The sequence below is a fragment of the Protomyctophum bolini genome (genome assembly GCF_963924005.1).
Source record: "Protomyctophum bolini genome assembly, chromosome: 20".
NCBI classification, from domain to species: Eukaryota; Metazoa; Chordata; class Actinopteri; order Myctophiformes; family Myctophidae; genus Protomyctophum; species Protomyctophum bolini.
The window spans coordinates 3,654,030-3,671,377 of NC_137881.1; the positions used below are offsets into that span (position 1 = coordinate 3,654,030).

Sequence of the window (17,348 nt, forward strand, 5' to 3'; positions counted from 1 at the left end):
ATTTTTGAACATGGGCTATAGCCCCTACCGTACGGCATACTATAGCACGCCGTTTTTCATCATTTTTGTGGATTTGAAGAAAATTCAAAATTTCAAAAAACATGGGTTATAGCCCATCGTTTTTTGAATTTTTGAAAAAAATGTTATCCTCATTTTTCATCATTTTTGAACATGGGCTATAGCCCCTACCGTACGGCATACTATAGCACGCCGTTTTTCATCATTTTTGTGGATTTGAAGAAAATTCAAAATTTCAAAAAACATGGGTTATAACCCATCGTTTTTTGAATTTTTGAAAAAAATGTTATCCTCATTTTTCATCATTTTTGAACATGGGCTATAGCCCCTACCGTACGGCATACTATAGCACGCCGTTTTTCATCATTTTTGAGGATTTGAAGAAAATTCAAAATTTCAAAAAACATGGGTTATAGCCCATCGTTTTTTGAATTTTTGAAAAAAATGTTATCCTCATTTTTCATCATTTTTGAACATGGGCTATAGCCCGTACCGTACGGCATACTATAGCACGCCGTTTTTCATCATTTTTGAGGATTTGAAGAAATTTCAAAATTTCAAAAAACATGGGTTATAGCCCATCGTTTTTTTTATTTTTGAAAAAAATGTTATCCTCATTTTTCATCATTTTTGAACATGGGCTATAGCCCCTACCGTACGGCATACTATAGCACGCCGTTTTTCATCATTTTTGTGGATTTGAAGAAAATTCAAAATTTCAAAAAACATGGGTTATAGCCCATCGTTTTTTGAATTTTTGAAAAAAATGTTATCCTCATTTTTCATCATTTTTGAACATGGGCTATAGCCCCTACCGTACGGCATACTATAGCACGCCGTTTTTCATCATTTTTGAGGATTTGAAGAAAATTCAAAATTTCAAAAAACATGGGTTATAGCCCATCGTTTTTTGAATTTTTGAAAAAAATGTTATCCTCATTTTTCATCATTTTTGAACATGGGCTATAGCCCCTACCGTACGGCATACTATAGCACGCCGTTTTTCATCATTTTTGAGGATTTGAAGAAAATTAAAAATTTCAAAAAACATGGGTTATAGCCCATCGTTTTTTGAATTTTTGAAAAAAATGTTATCCTCATTTTTCATCATTTTTGAACATGGGTTTATAGCCCCTACCGTACGGCATACTATAGCACGCCGTTTTTCATCATTTTTGAGGATTTTAAGAAAATTAAAAATTTCAAAAAACATGGGTTATAGCCCATCGTTTTTTGAATTTTTGAAAAAAATGTTATCCTCATTTTTCATCATTTTTGAACATGGGCTATAGCCCCTACCGTACGGCATACTATAGCACGCCGTTTTTCATCATTTTTGAGGATTTGAAGAAAATTCAAAATTTCAAAAAACATGGGTTATAGCCCATCGTTTTTTGAATTTTTGAAAAAAATGTTATCCTCATTTTTCATCATTTTTGAACATGGGCTATAGCCCCTACCGTACGGCATACTATAGCACGCCGTTTTTCATCATTTTTGAGGATTTGAAGAAAATTAAAAATTTCAAAAAACATGGGTTATAGCCCATCGTTTTTTGAATTTTTGAAAAAAATGTTATCCTCATTTTTCATCATTTTTGAACATGGGTTTATAGCCCCTACCGTACGGCATACTATAGCACGCCGTTTTTCATCATTTTTGAGGATTTTAAGAAAATTAAAAATTTCAAAAAACATGGGTTATAGCCCATCGTTTTTTGAATTTTTGAAAAAAATGTTATCCTCATTTTTCATCATTTTTGAACATGGGCTATAGCCCCTACCGTACGGCATACTATAGCACGCCGTTTTTCATCATTTTTGAGGATTTGAAGAAAATTCAAAAATTTCAAAAAACATGGGTTATAGCCCATCGTTTTTTGAATTTTTGAAAAAAATGTTATCCTCATTTTTCATCATTTTTGAACATGGGCTATAGCCCCTACCGTACGGCATACTATAGTACGCCGTTTTTCATCATTTTTGAGGATTTGAAGAAAATTCAAAATTTCAAAAAACATGGGTTATAGCCTATCGTTTTTTGAATTTTTGAAAAAAAAATATCCTCATTTTTCATCATTTTTGAACATGGGCTATAGCCCCTACCGTACGGCATACTATAGCACGCCGTTTTTCATCATTTTTGAGGATTTTAAGAAAATTAAAAATTTCAAAAAACATGGGTTATAGCCCATCGTTTTTTGAATTTTTGAAAAAAATGTTATCCTCATTTTTCATCATTTTTGAACATGGGCTATAGCCCCTACCGTACGGCATACTATAGCACGCCGTTTTTCATCATTTTTGAGGATTTGAAGAAAATTCAAAAATTTCAAAAAACATGGGTTATAGCCCATCGTTTTTTGAATTTTTGAAAAAAATGTTATCCTCATTTTTCATCATTTTTGAACATGGGCTATAGCCCCTACCGTACGGCATACTATAGTACGCCGTTTTTCATCATTTTTGAGGATTTGAAGAAAATTCAAAATTTCAAAAAACATGGGTTATAGCCTATCGTTTTTTGAATTTTTGAAAAAAAAATATCCTCATTTTTCATCATTTTTGAACATGGGCTATAGCCCCTACCGTACGGCATACTATAGCACGCCGTTTTTCATCATTTTTGAGGAAAATTCAAAATTTCAAAAAACATGGGTTATAGCCCATGTATTGCGGAGTTTTGCGGAAAAATTGTGGAGTATTGCGGAGGAATTGCGGTGTTGCGAAAAAAATCCGTAGTATTTCCGAGGAATTCTGGAACACACACACGCACAGGGGCATGCACACGCTAACCAAATGTAACTCTGAGAGTGTAACACATTACCGGTCTGTAACTCTGAGAGTATATATGGTGGCCGACGGGCACGTACAGGTCTACTGTAACCAAATGGACCATTTGGTCCATGTCTAAGTCTGAGAGTGTAACACATGTAACCAAATGGACCCTTACAGGTCCAACACTGGTTATAGAAGCGTGCACACACACACTGTTCAAATGTCAAATTTACATTTCAACGAAAGGACCTGTAAATGAAAAATGGCAGGCAGACAGCTACTCATAGACAGGCAGACAGACAGACAGCTACTCATGGAGAATTGGACAATATTGAAAAAATGAAAAAAACGATGGGTTATATTGAAGCGTGCACCTACACACGCACAGGCGCACATGTATATGCACACCTGGACCTGTAAATGAACAACACAAAAACTAAGGCACTGGTGTCGGACTTCTGGTTTACCGGAACGGGGTTCAACTCCCTGCAGTGCCCTGCTCAATGTGTTGTATTTACCGGAAAGGATGGGAAACATTAGCAAATTGCGGAGTGTTAGAAAAAAAAGGATGGCTTATAGCCCATGTTTTTTTCATTTTCCGCAATTTCCGCAATTTCCGGATAACTTTTTTTTTCAAAATTCAAAATTCCGCAATTTCCGCAATTTTTGAAATTTTGAAAAAAAAAGTTATCCGGAAATTGCGGAAATTGCGGAAATTGTGGAAATGGTAATTGCGGAAATGGTGGAAATGGTGGAAATGGATATTGTATTTTATTTTACTCAGCCATAACAATTTATTTTCTGTTAACCAACTTGCTGGCTGGCAGGCAGGCAGACAGCTACTCATAGACAGGCAGACAGACAGACAGCTACTCATGGAGAATTGGACAATATTGAAAAAATGAAAAAAACGATGGGTTATATTGAAGCGTGCACCTACACACGCACAGGCGCACATGTATATGCACACCTGGACCTGTAAATGAACAACACAAAAACTAAGGCACTGGTGTCGTACTTCTGGTTTACCGGAACGGGGTTCAACTCCCTGCAGTGCCCTGCTCAATGTGTTGTATTTACATGGTTCATTAGTCCATGCATGGTCTCAGAGGTCATTGAGCGGCACGCTATAATAATAAAATAGGTTAAATCGCAGATCCCATTCACTCATTCAATCCCATTCCCACACCTACATGCGCACATGCGTATGCACACCTGGACCTGTAAATTAACAACACAAAAACTAAGGCACTGGTGTCGGACTTCTGGTTTACCGGAACGGGGTTCAACTCCCTGCAGTGCCCTGCTCAATGTGTTGTATTTACCGGAAAGGATGGGAAACATTAGCAATTTGCGGAGTGTTAGAAAAAAAAGGATGGGTTATAGCCCATGTTTTTTCATAGCTATCTGCCTGCCTGTCCAATTCTCCATGAGTAGCTGTCTGTCTGCCTGTCTATGAGTAGCTGTCTGACTGCCTGCCTGTCCAATTCTCCATGAGTAGCTGTCTGTCTGTCTGTCTGCCTGTCTATGAGTAGCTGTCTGCCTGCCTGCCAGCCAGCAAGTTGGTTAACAGAAAATAAATCTTATGGCTGAGTAAAATAAAGTACAATAAACACAATTTGTCTGAAAATAGATTACCCAGCTATGACCTTTTTCATGAAAAAAAATGAGTAGTGATATGGCTGACTGAGTAAAATAAAACAATCTACCTGAAAATAGATAGCTATAAGTGAAGAGCAATTTCCGCAATTTCCGCAATTACCATTTCCGCAATTTCCGCAATTTCCATTTCCGCAATTTCCTCAATTTCCATTTCCGCAATTTCCGCAATTTCCATTTCCACCATTTCCACCATTTCCGCAATTACCATTTCCGCAATTTCCGCAATTTCCGCAATTTCCGGATAACTTTTTTTTTCAAAATTATAAAAATTGCGGAAATTGCGGAAATTGCGGAAAATGAAAAAAACATGGGCTATAAGCCATCCTTTTTTTTCTAAAACTCCGCAATTTGCTAATGTTTCCCATCCTTTCCGGTAAATACAACACATTGAGCAGGGCACTGCAGGGAGTTGAACCCCGTTCCGGTAAACCAGAAGTCCGACACCAGTGCCTTAGTTTTTGTGTTGTTCATTTACAGGTCCAGGTGTGCATATACATGTGCGCCTGTGCGTGTGTAGGTGCACGCTTCAATATAACCCATCGTTTTTTTCATTTTTTCAATATTGTCCAATTCTCCATGAGTAGCTGTCTGTCTGTCTGCCTGTCTATGAGTAGCTGTCTGCCTGCCTGCCAGCCAGCAAGTTGGTTAACAGAAAATAAATTGTTATGGCTGAGTAAAATAAAATACAATATCCATTTCCACCATTTCCACCATTTCCGCAATTACCATTTCCACAATTTCCGCAATTTCCGCAATTTCCGGATAACTTTTTTTTTCAAAATTTCAAAAATTGCGGAAATTGCGGAATTTTGAATTTTGAAAAAAAAAGTTATCCGGAAATTGCGGAAATTGCGGAAAATGAAAAAAACATGGGCTATAAGCCATCCTTTTTTTTCTAACACTCCGCAATTTGCTAATGTTTCCCATCCTTTCCGGTAAATACAACACATTGAGCAGGGCACTGCAGGGAGTTGAACCCCGTTCCGGTAAACCAGAAGTCCGACACCAGTGCCTTAGTTTTTGTGTTGTTCATTTACAGGTCCAGGTGTGCATATACATGTGCGCCTGTGCGTGTGTAGGTGCACGCTTCAATATAACCCATCGTTTTTTTCATTTTTTCAATATTGTCCAATTCTCCATGAGTAGCTGTCTGTCTGTCTGCCTGTCTATGAGTAGCTGTCTGCCTGCCTGCCAGCCAGCAAGTTGGTTAACAGAAAATAAATTGTTATGGCTGAGTAAAATAAAATACAATATCCATTTCCACCATTTCCACCATTTCCGCAATTACCATTTCCACAATTTCCGCAATTTCCGCAATTTCCGGATAACTTTTTTTTTCAAAATTTCAAAAATTGCGGAAATTGCGGAATTTTGAATTTTGAAAAAAAAAGTTATCCGGAAATTGCGGAAATTGCGGAAAATGAAAAAAACATGGGCTATAAGCCATCCTTTTTTTTCTAACACTCCGCAATTTGCTAATGTTTCCCATCCTTTCCGGTAAATACAACACATTGAGCAGGGCACTGCAGGGAGTTGAACCCCGTTCCGGTAAACCAGAAGTCCGACACCAGTGCCTTAGTTTTTGTGTTGTTCATTTACAGGTCCAGGTGTGCATATACATGTGCGCCTGTGCGTGTGTAGGTGCACGCTTCAATATAACCCATCGTTTTTTTCATTTTTTCAATATTGTCCAATTCTCCATGAGTAGCTGTCTGTCTGTCTGCCTGTCTATGAGTAGCTGTCTGCCTGCCTGCCAGCCAGCAAGTTGGTTAACAGAAAATAAATTGTTATGGCTGAGTAAAATAAAATACAATATCCATTTCCACCATTTCCGCAATTACCATTTCCACAATTTCCACAATTTCCGCAATTTCCGGATAACTTTTTTTTTCAAAATTTCAAAAATTGCGGAAATTGCGGAATTTTGAATTTTGAAAAAAAAAAGTTATCCGGAAATTGCGGAAATTGCGGAAAATGAAAAAAAACATGGGCTATAACCCATCCTTTTTTTTCTAACGTTTCTAATGTTTCTAACGTTTCTAATGTTTCCCATCCTTTCCGGTAAATACAACACATTGAGCAGGGCACTGCAGGGAGTTGAACCCCGTTCCGATAAACCAGAAGTCCGACACCAGTGCCTTAGTTTTTGTGTTGTTCATTTACAGGTCCAGGTGTGCATATACATGTGCGCCTGTGCGTGTGTAGGTGCACGCTTCAATATAACCCATCGTTTTTTTCATTTTTTCAATATTGTCCAATTCTCCATGAGTAGCTGTCTGTCTGTCTGCCTGTCTATGAGTAGCTGTCTGCCTGCCTGCCAGCCAGCAAGTTGGTTAACAGAAAATAAATTGTTATGGCTGAGTAAAATAAAATACAATATCCATTTCCACCATTTCCACCATTTCCGCAATTACCATTTCCACAATTTCCGCAATTTCCGCAATTTCCGGATAACTTTTTTTTTCAAAATTTCAAAAATTGCGGAAATTGCGGAATTTTGAATTTTGAAAAAAAAAGTTATCCGGAAATTGCGGAAATTGCGGAAAATGAAAAAAACATGGGCTATAAGCCATCCTTTTTTTTCTAACACTCCGCAATTTGCTAATGTTTCCCATCCTTTCCGGTAAATACAACACATTGAGCAGGGCACTGCAGGGAGTTGAACCCCGTTCCGGTAAACCAGAAGTCCGACACCAGTGCCTTAGTTTTTGTGTTGTTCATTTACAGGTCCAGGTGTGCATATACATGTGCGCCTGTGCGTGTGTAGGTGCACGCTTCAATATAACCCATCGTTTTTTTCATTTTTTCAATATTGTCCAATTCTCCATGAGTAGCTGTCTGTCTGTCTGCCTGTCTATGAGTAGCTGTCTGCCTGCCTGCCAGCCAGCAAGTTGGTTAACAGAAAATAAATTGTTATGGCTGAGTAAAATAAAATACAATATCCATTTCCACCATTTCCGCAATTACCATTTCCACAATTTCCGCAATTTCCGCAATTTCCGGATAACTTTTTTTTTCAAAATTTCAAAAATTGCGGAAATTGCGGAATTTTGAATTTTGAAAAAAAAAAGTTATCCGGAAATTGCGGAAATTGCGGAAAATGAAAAAAAACATGGGCTATAACCCATCCTTTTTTTTCTAACACTCCGCAATTTGCTAATGTTTCCCATCCTTTCCGGTAAATACAACACATTGAGCAGGGCACTGCAGGGAGTTGAACCCCGTTCCGGTAAACCAGAAGTCCGACACCAGTGCCTTAGTTTTTGTGTTGTTCATTTACAGGTCCAGGTGTGCATATACATGTGCGCCTGTGCGTGTGTAGGTGCACGCTTCAATATAACCCATCGTTTTTTTCATTTTTTCAATATTGTCAAATCATCAAAAATGATGAAAAACGGCGCGCTATAGTATGCCGTACGATATACGCTATAGCCCATGGTCCAAAATGATGAGAAACGAGGCTAACTTTTTTTTTCAAAATTTCAAAAAACATGGGCTATAACCCATCGTTTTTTTCATTTTTTTATTTTTGTCAAATCATCAAAAATGATGAAAAACGGCGCGCTATAGTATGCCGTACGATATACGCTATAGCCCATGGTCCAAAATGATGAGAAACGAGGATAACTTTTTTTTCAAAATTTCAAAAAACATGGGCTATAACCCATCGTTTTTTTTTTTTTTTTGTCAAATCATCAAAAATGATGAAAAACGGCGCGCTATAGTATGCCGTACGATATAGGCTATAGCCCATGGTCCAAAATGATGAGAAACGAGGCTAACTTTCTTTTTCAAAATTTCAAAAAACATGGGCTATAACCCATCGTTTTTTTAATTTTTTAATTTTTGTCAAATCATCAAAAATGATGAAAAACGGCGCGCTATAGTATGCCGTACGATATACGCTATAGCCCATGGTCCAAAATGATGAGAAACGAGGATAACTTTTTTTTCAAAATTTCAAAAAACATGGGCTATAACCCATCGTTTTTTTTTTTTTTTTGTCAAATCAAAAATGATGAAAAACGGCGCGCTATAGTATGCCGTACGATATACGCTATAGCCCATGGTCCAAAATGATGAGAAACGAGGATAACTTTTTTTTCAAAAATAAAAAAAACGATGGGCTATAACCCATGTTTTTTGAAATTTTGAAATTTCTTCAAATCCTCAAAAATGATGAAAAACGGCGTGCTATAGTATGCCGTACGGTACGGGCTATAGCCCATGTTCAAAAATGATGAAAAATGAGGATAACATTTTTTTCAAAAATTCAAAAAACGATGGGCTATAACCCATGTTTTTTGAAATTTTGAATTTTCTTCAAATCCTCAAAAATGATGAAAAACGGCGTGCTATAGTATGCCGTACGGTACGGGCTATAGCCCATGTTCAAAAATGATGAAAAATGAGGATAACATTTTTTTCAAAAATTCAAAAAACGATGGGCTATAACCCATGTTTTTTGAAATTTTGAAATTTCTTCAAATCCTCAAAAATGATGAAAAACGGCGTGCTATAGTATGCCGTACGGTACGGGCTATAGCCCATGTTCAAAAATGATGAAAAATGAGGATAACATTTTTTTCAAAAATTCAAAAAACGATGGGCTATAACCCATGTTTTTTGAAATTTTGAATTTTCTTCAAATCCTCAAAAATGATGAAAAACGGCGTGCTATAGTATGCCGTACGGTAGGGGCTATAGCCCATGTTCAAAAATGATGAAAAATGAGGATAACATTTTTTTCAAAAATTCAAAAAACGATGGGCTATAACCCATGTTTTTGAAATTTTGAATTTTCTTCAAATCCACAAAAATGATGAAAAACGGCGTGCTATAGTATGCCGTACGGTAGGGGCTATAGCCCATGTTCAAAAATGATGAAAAATGAGGATAACATTTTTTTCAAAAATTCAAAAAACGATGGGCTATAACCCATGTTTTTTGAAATTTTGAATTTTCTTCAAATCCTCAAAAATGATGAAAAACGGCGTGCTATAGTATGCCGTACGGTACGGGCTATAGCCCATGTTCAAAAATGATGAAAAATGAGGATAACATTTTTTTCAAAAATTCAAAAAACGATGGGCTATAACCCATGTTTTTTGAAATTTTGAATTTTCTTCAAATCCTCAAAAATGATGAAAAACGGCGTGCTATAGTATGCCGTACGGTACGGGCTATAGCCCATGTTCAAAAATGATGAAAAATGAGGATAACATTTTTTTCAAAAATTCAAAAAACGATGGGCTATAACCCATGTTTTTTGAAATTTTGAATTTTCTTCAAATCCTCAAAAATGATGAAAAACGGCGTGCTATAGTATGCCGTACGGTAGGGGCTATAGCCCATGTTCAAAAATGATGAAAAATGAGGATAACATTTTTTTCAAAAATTCAAAAAACGATGGGCTATAACCCATGTTTTTGAAATTTTGAATTTTCTTCAAATCCACAAAAATGATGAAAAACGGCGTGCTATAGTATGCCGTACGGTAGGGGCTATAGCCCATGTTCAAAAATGATGAAAAATGAGGATAACATTTTTTTCAAAAATTCAAAAAACGATGTTTTTTGAAATTTTGAATTTTCTTCAAATCCTCAAAAATGATGAAAAACGGCGTGCTATAGTATGCCGTACGGTAGGGGCTATAGCCCATGTTCAAAAATGATGAAAAATGAGGATAACATTTTTTTTCAAAATTTCAAAAAACGATGGGCTATAACCCATGTTTTTTGAAATTTTGAATTTTCTTCAAATCCTCAAAAATGATGAAAAACGGCGTGCTATAGTATGCCGTACGGTAGGGGCTATAGCCCATGTTCAAAAATGATGAAAAATTAGGATAACATTTTTTTCAAAAATAAAAAAAACGATGGGCTATAACCCATGTTTTTTGAAATTTTGAATTTTCTTCAAATCCTCAAAAATGATGAAAAACGGCGTGCTATAGTATGCCGTACGGTAGGGGCTATAGCCCATGTTCAAAAATGATGAAAAATGAGGATAACATTTTTTTCAAAATTTCAAAAAACGATGGGCTATAACCCATGTTTTTTGAAATTTTGAATTTTCTTCAAATCCTCAAAAATGATGAAAAACGGCGTGCTATAGTATGCCGTACGGTAGGGGCTATAGCCCATGTTCAAATATGATGAAAAATGAGGATAACATTTTTTTCAAAAATTCAAAAAACGATGGGCTATAACCCATGTTTTTGAAATTTTGAATTTTCTTCAAATCCACAAAAATTATGAAAAACGGCGTGCTATAGTATGCCGTACGGTAGGGGCTATAGCCCATGTTCAAAAATGATGAAAAATGAGGATAACATTTTTTTCAAAAATTCAAAAAACGATGGGCTATAACCCATGTTTTTTGAAATTTTGAATTTTCTTCAAATCCTCAAAAATGATGAAAAACGGCGTGCTATAGTATGCCGTACGGTAGGGGCTATAGCCCATGTTCAAAAATGATGAAAAATGAGGATAACATTTTTTTCAAAATTTCAAAAAACGATGGGCTATAACCCATGTTTTTTGAAATTTTGAATTTTCTTCAAATCCTCAAAAATGATGAAAAACGGCGTGCTATAGTATGCCGTACGGTAGGGGCTATAGCCCATGTTCAAAAATGATGAAAAATGAGGATAACATTTTTTTCAAAAATAAAAAAACGATGGGCTATAACCCATGTTTTTTGAAATTTTGAATTTTCTTCAAATCCTCAAAAATGATGAAAAACGGCGTGCTATAGTATGCCGTACGGTAGGGGCTATAGCCCATGTTCAAAAATGATGAAAAATGAGGATAACATTTTTTTCAAAAATTCAAAAAACGATGGGCTATAACCCATGTTTTTTGAAATTTTGAATTTTCTTCAAATCCTAAAAAATGATGAAAAACGGCGTGCTATAGTATGCCGTACGGTAGGGGCTATAGCCCATGTTCAAAAATGATGAAAAATGAGGATAACATTTTTTTCAAAAATTCAAAAAACGATGGGCTATAACCCATGTTTTTTGAAATTTTGAATTTTCTTCAAATCCACAAAAATGATGAAAAACGGCGTGCTATAGTATGCCGTACGGTAGGGGCTATAGCCCATGTTCAAAAATGATGAAAAATGAGGATAATTTTTTTTTCAAAAATTCAAAAAATGATGGGCTAACCCATGTTTTTTGAAATTTTGAATTTTCTTCAAATCCACAAAAATGATGAAAAACGGCGTGCTATATAGTATGCCGTACGGTAGGGGCTATAGCCCATGTTCAAAAATGATGAAAAATGAGGATAACATTTTTTTCAAAAATAAAAAAAACGATGGGCTATAACCCATGTTTTTTGAAATTTTGAAATTTCTTCAAATCCTCAAAAATGATGAAAAACGGCGTGCTATAGTATGCCGTACGGTACGGGCTATAGCCCATGTTCAAAAATGATGAAAAATGAGGATAACATTTTTTTCTAAAATTCAAAAAACGATGGGCTATAACCCATGTTTTTTGAAATTTTGAATTTTCTTCAAATCCTCAAAAATGATGAAAAACGGCGTGCTATAGTATGCCGTACGGTAGGGGCTATAGCCCATGTTCAAAAATGATGAAAAATGAGGATAACATTTTTTTCAAAAATTCAAAAAACGATGGGCTATAACCCATGTTTTTTGAAATTTTGAATTTTCTTCAAATCCACAAAAATGATGAAAAACGGCGTGCTATAGTATGCCGTACGGTAGGGGCTATAGCCCATGTTCAAAAATGATGAAAAATGAGGATAACATTTTTTTCAAAAATTCAAAAAACGATGGGCTATAACCCATGTTTTTTGAAATTTTGAATTTTCTTCAAATCCTCAAAAATGATGAAAAACGGCGTGCTATAGTATGCCGTACGGTAGGGGCTATAGCCCATGTTCAAAAATGATGAAAAATGAGGATAATTTTTTTTTCAAAAATTCAAAAAATGATGGGCTAACCCATGTTTTTTGAAATTTTGAATTTTCTTCAAATCCACAAAAATGATTAAAAACGGCGTGCTATAGTATGCCGTACGGTAGGGGCTATAGCCCATGTTCAAAAATGATGAAAAATGAGGATAACATTTTTTTCAAAAATAAAAAAAACGATGGGCTATAACCCATGTTTTTTGAAATTTTGAAATTTCTTCAAATCCTCAAAAATGATGAAAAACTGCGTGCTATAGTATGCCGTACGGTACGGGCTATAGCCCATGTTCAAAAATGATGAAAAATGAGGATACATTTTTTTTCAAAAATTCAAAAAACGATGGGCTATAACCCATGTTTTTTTAAATTTTGAATTTTCTTCAAATCCTCAAAGATGATGAAAAACGGCGTGTTATAGTATGCCGTACGGTAGGGGCTATAGCCCATGTTCAAAAATGATGAAAAATGAGGATAACATTTTTTTCAAAAATAAAAAAACGATGGGCTATAACCCATGTTTTTTGAAATTTTGAATTTTCTTCAAATCCTCAAAAATGATGAAAAACGGCGTGCTATAGTATGCCGTACGGTACGGGCTATAGCCCATGTTCAAAAATGATGAAAAATGAGGATAACATTTTTTTCAAAAATTCAAAAAACGATGGGCTATAACCCATGTTTTTTGAAATTTTGAATTTTCTTCAAATCCTCAAAAATGATGAAAAACGGCGTGCTATAGTATGCCGTACGGTAGGGGCTATAGCCCATGTTCAAAAATGATGAAAAATGAGGATAACATTTTTTTCAAAAATTCAAAAAACGATGGGCTATAACCCATGTTTTTGAAATTTTGAATTTTCTTCAAATCCACAAAAATGATGAAAAACGGCGTGCTATAGTATGCCGTACGGTAGGGGCTATAGCCCATGTTCAAAAATGATGAAAAATGAGGATAACATTTTTTTCAAAAATTCAAAAAACGATGGGCTATAACCCATGTTTTTTGAAATTTTGAATTTTCTTCAAATCCTCAAAAATGATGAAAAACGGCGTGCTATAGTATGCCGTACGGTAGGGGCTATAGCCCATGTTCAAAAATGATGAAAAATGAGGATAACATTTTTTTCAAAATTTCAAAAAACGATGGGCTATAACCCATGTTTTTTGAAATTTTGAATTTTCTTCAAATCCTCAAAAATGATGAAAAACGGCGTGCTATAGTATGCCGTACGGTAGGGGCTATAGCCCATGTTCAAAAATGATGAAAAATTAGGATAACATTTTTTTCAAAAATAAAAAAACGATGGGCTATAACCCATGTTTTTTGAAATTTTGAATTTTCTTCAAATCCTCAAAAATGATGAAAAACGGCGTGCTATAGTATGCCGTACGGTAGGGGCTATAGCCCATGTTCAAAAATGATGAAAAATGAGGATAACATTTTTTTCAAAATTTCAAAAAACGATGGGCTATAACCCATGTTTTTTGAAATTTTGAATTTTCTTCAAATCCTCAAAAATGATGAAAAACGGCGTGCTATAGTATGCCGTACGGTAGGGGCTATAGCCCATGTTCAAAAATGATGAAAAATGAGGATAACATTTTTTTCAAAAATTCAAAAAACGATGGGCTATAACCCATGTTTTTGAAATTTTGAATTTTCTTCAAATCCACAAAAATGATGAAAAACGGCGTGCTATAGTATGCCGTACGGTAGGGGCTATAGCCCATGTTCAAAAATGATGAAAAATGAGGATAACATTTTTTTCAAAAATTCAAAAAACGATGGGCTATAACCCATGTTTTTTGAAATTTTGAATTTTCTTCAAATCCTCAAAAATGATGAAAAACGGCGTGCTATAGTATGCCGTACGGTAGGGGCTATAGCCTATGTTCAAAAATGATGAAAAATGAGGATAACATTTTTTTCAAAAATTCAAAAAACGATGGGCTATAACCCATGTTTTTTGAAATTTTGAATTTTCTTCAAATCCACAAAAATGATGAAAAACGGCGTGCTATAGTATGCCGTACGGTAGGGGCTATAGCCCATGTTCAAAAATGATGAAAAATGAGGATAACATTTTTTTCAAAAATTCAAAAAACGATGGGCTATAACCCATGTTTTTTGAAATTTTGAATTTTCTTCAAATCCTCAAAAATGATGAAAAACGGCGTGCTATAGTATGCCGTACGGTAGGGGCTATAGCCCATGTTCAAAAATGATGAAAAATGAGGATAATTTTTTTTTCAAAAATTCAAAAAATGATGGGCTAACCCATGTTTTTTGAAATTTTGAATTTTCTTCAAATCCACAAAAATGATTAAAAACGGCGTGCTATAGTATGCCGTACGGTAGGGGCTATAGCCCATGTTCAAAAATGATGAAAAATGAGGATAACATTTTTTTCAAAAATAAAAAAAACGATGGGCTATAACCCATGTTTTTTGAAATTTTGAAATTTCTTCAAATCCTCAAAAATGATGAAAAACTGCGTGCTATAGTATGCCGTACGGTACGGGCTATAGCCCATGTTCAAAAATGATGAAAAATGAGGATACATTTTTTTTCAAAAATTCAAAAAACGATGGGCTATAACCCATGTTTTTTTAAATTTTGAATTTTCTTCAAATCCTCAAAGATGATGAAAAACGGCGTGTTATAGTATGCCGTACGGTAGGGGCTATAGCCCATGTTCAAAAATGATGAAAAATGAGGATAACATTTTTTTCAAAAATAAAAAAACGATGGGCTATAACCCATGTTTTTTGAAATTTTGAATTTTCTTCAAATCCTCAAAAATGATGAAAAACGGCGTGCTATAGTATGCCGTACGGTACGGGCTATAGCCCATGTTCAAAAATGATGAAAAATGAGGATAACATTTTTTTCAAAAATTCAAAAAACGATGGGCTATAACCCATGTTTTTTGAAATTTTGAATTTTCTTCAAATCCTCAAAAATGATGAAAAACGGCGTGCTATAGTATGCCGTACGGTAGGGGCTATAGCCCATGTTCAAAAATGATGAAAAATGAGGATAACATTTTTTTCAAAAATTCAAAAAACGATGGGCTATAACCCATGTTTTTGAAATTTTGAATTTTCTTCAAATCCACAAAAATGATGAAAAACGGCGTGCTATAGTATGCCGTACGGTAGGGGCTATAGCCCATGTTCAAAAATGATGAAAAATGAGGATAACATTTTTTTCAAAAATTCAAAAAACGATGGGCTATAACCCATGTTTTTTGAAATTTTGAATTTTCTTCAAATCCTCAAAAATGATGAAAAACGGCGTGCTATAGTATGCCGTACGGTAGGGGCTATAGCCCATGTTCAAAAATGATGAAAAATGAGGATAACATTTTTTTCAAAATTTCAAAAAACGATGGGCTATAACCCATGTTTTTTGAAATTTTGAATTTTCTTCAAATCCTCAAAAATGATGAAAAACGGCGTGCTATAGTATGCCGTACGGTAGGGGCTATAGCCCATGTTCAAAAATGATGAAAAATTAGGATAACATTTTTTTCAAAAATAAAAAAACGATGGGCTATAACCCATGTTTTTTGAAATTTTGAATTTTCTTCAAATCCTCAAAAATGATGAAAAACGGCGTGCTATAGTATGCCGTACGGTAGGGGCTATAGCCCATGTTCAAAAATGATGAAAAATGAGGATAACATTTTTTTCAAAATTTCAAAAAACGATGGGCTATAACCCATGTTTTTTGAAATTTTGAATTTTCTTCAAATCCTCAAAAATGATGAAAAACGGCGTGCTATAGTATGCCGTACGGTAGGGGCTATAGCCCATGTTCAAAAATGATGAAAAATGAGGATAACATTTTTTTCAAAAATTCAAAAAACGATGGGCTATAACCCATGTTTTTGAAATTTTGAATTTTCTTCAAATCCACAAAAATGATGAAAAACGGCGTGCTATAGTATGCCGTACGGTAGGGGCTATAGCCCATGTTCAAAAATGATGAAAAATGAGGATAACATTTTTTTCAAAAATTCAAAAAACGATAGGCTATAACCCATGTTTTTTGAAATTTTGAATTTTCTTCAAATCCTCAAAAATGATGAAAAACGGCGTGCTATAGTATGCCGTACGGTAGGGGCTATAGCCCATGTTCAAAAATGATGAAAAATGAGGATAACATTTTTTTCAAAATTTCAAAAAACGATGGGCTATAACCCATGTTTTTTGAAATTTTGAATTTTCTTCAAATCCTCAAAAATGATGAAAAACGGCGTGCTATAGTATGCCGTACGGTAGGGGCTATAGCCCATGTTCAAAAATGATGAAAAATGAGGATAACATTTTTTTCAAAAATAAAAAAACGATGGGCTATAACCCATGTTTTTTGAAATTTTGAATTTTCTTCAAATCCTCAAAAATGATGAAAAACGGCGTGCTATAGTATGCCGTACGGTAGGGGCTATAGCCCATGTTCAAAAATGATGAAAAATGAGGATAACATTTTTTTCAAAATTTCAAAAAACGATGGGCTATAACCCATGTTTTTTGAAATTTTTAATTTTCTTCAAATCCTCAAAAATGATGAAAAACGGCGTGCTATAGTATGCCGTACGGTAGGGGCTATAGCCCATGTTCAAAAATGATGAAAAATGAGGATAACATTTTTTTCAAAAATAAAAAAACGATGGGCTATAACCCATGTTTTTTGAAATTTTGAATTTTCTTCAAATCCTCAAAAATGATGAAAAACGGCGTGCTATAGTATGCCGTACGGTAGGGGCTATAGCCCATGTTCAAAAATGATGAAAAATGAGGATAACATTTTTTTCAAAAATTCAAAAAACGATGGGCTATAACCCATGTTTTTTGAAATTTTGAATTTTCTTCAAATCCTAAAAAATGATGAAAAACGGCGTGCTATAGTATGCCGTACGGTAGGGGCTATAGCCCA

At 35.0% G+C, this 17,348-nt stretch overlaps 1 protein-coding gene across 1 annotated transcript in view; it reads right to left on the reverse strand.

The window, feature by feature from the left end:
• myoz2a (myozenin 2a) overlaps nucleotides 1–17,348 on the reverse strand; it is a 189,265-nt gene that overhangs the window by 25,101 nt on the left and 146,816 nt on the right. The window lies entirely within an intron of this gene.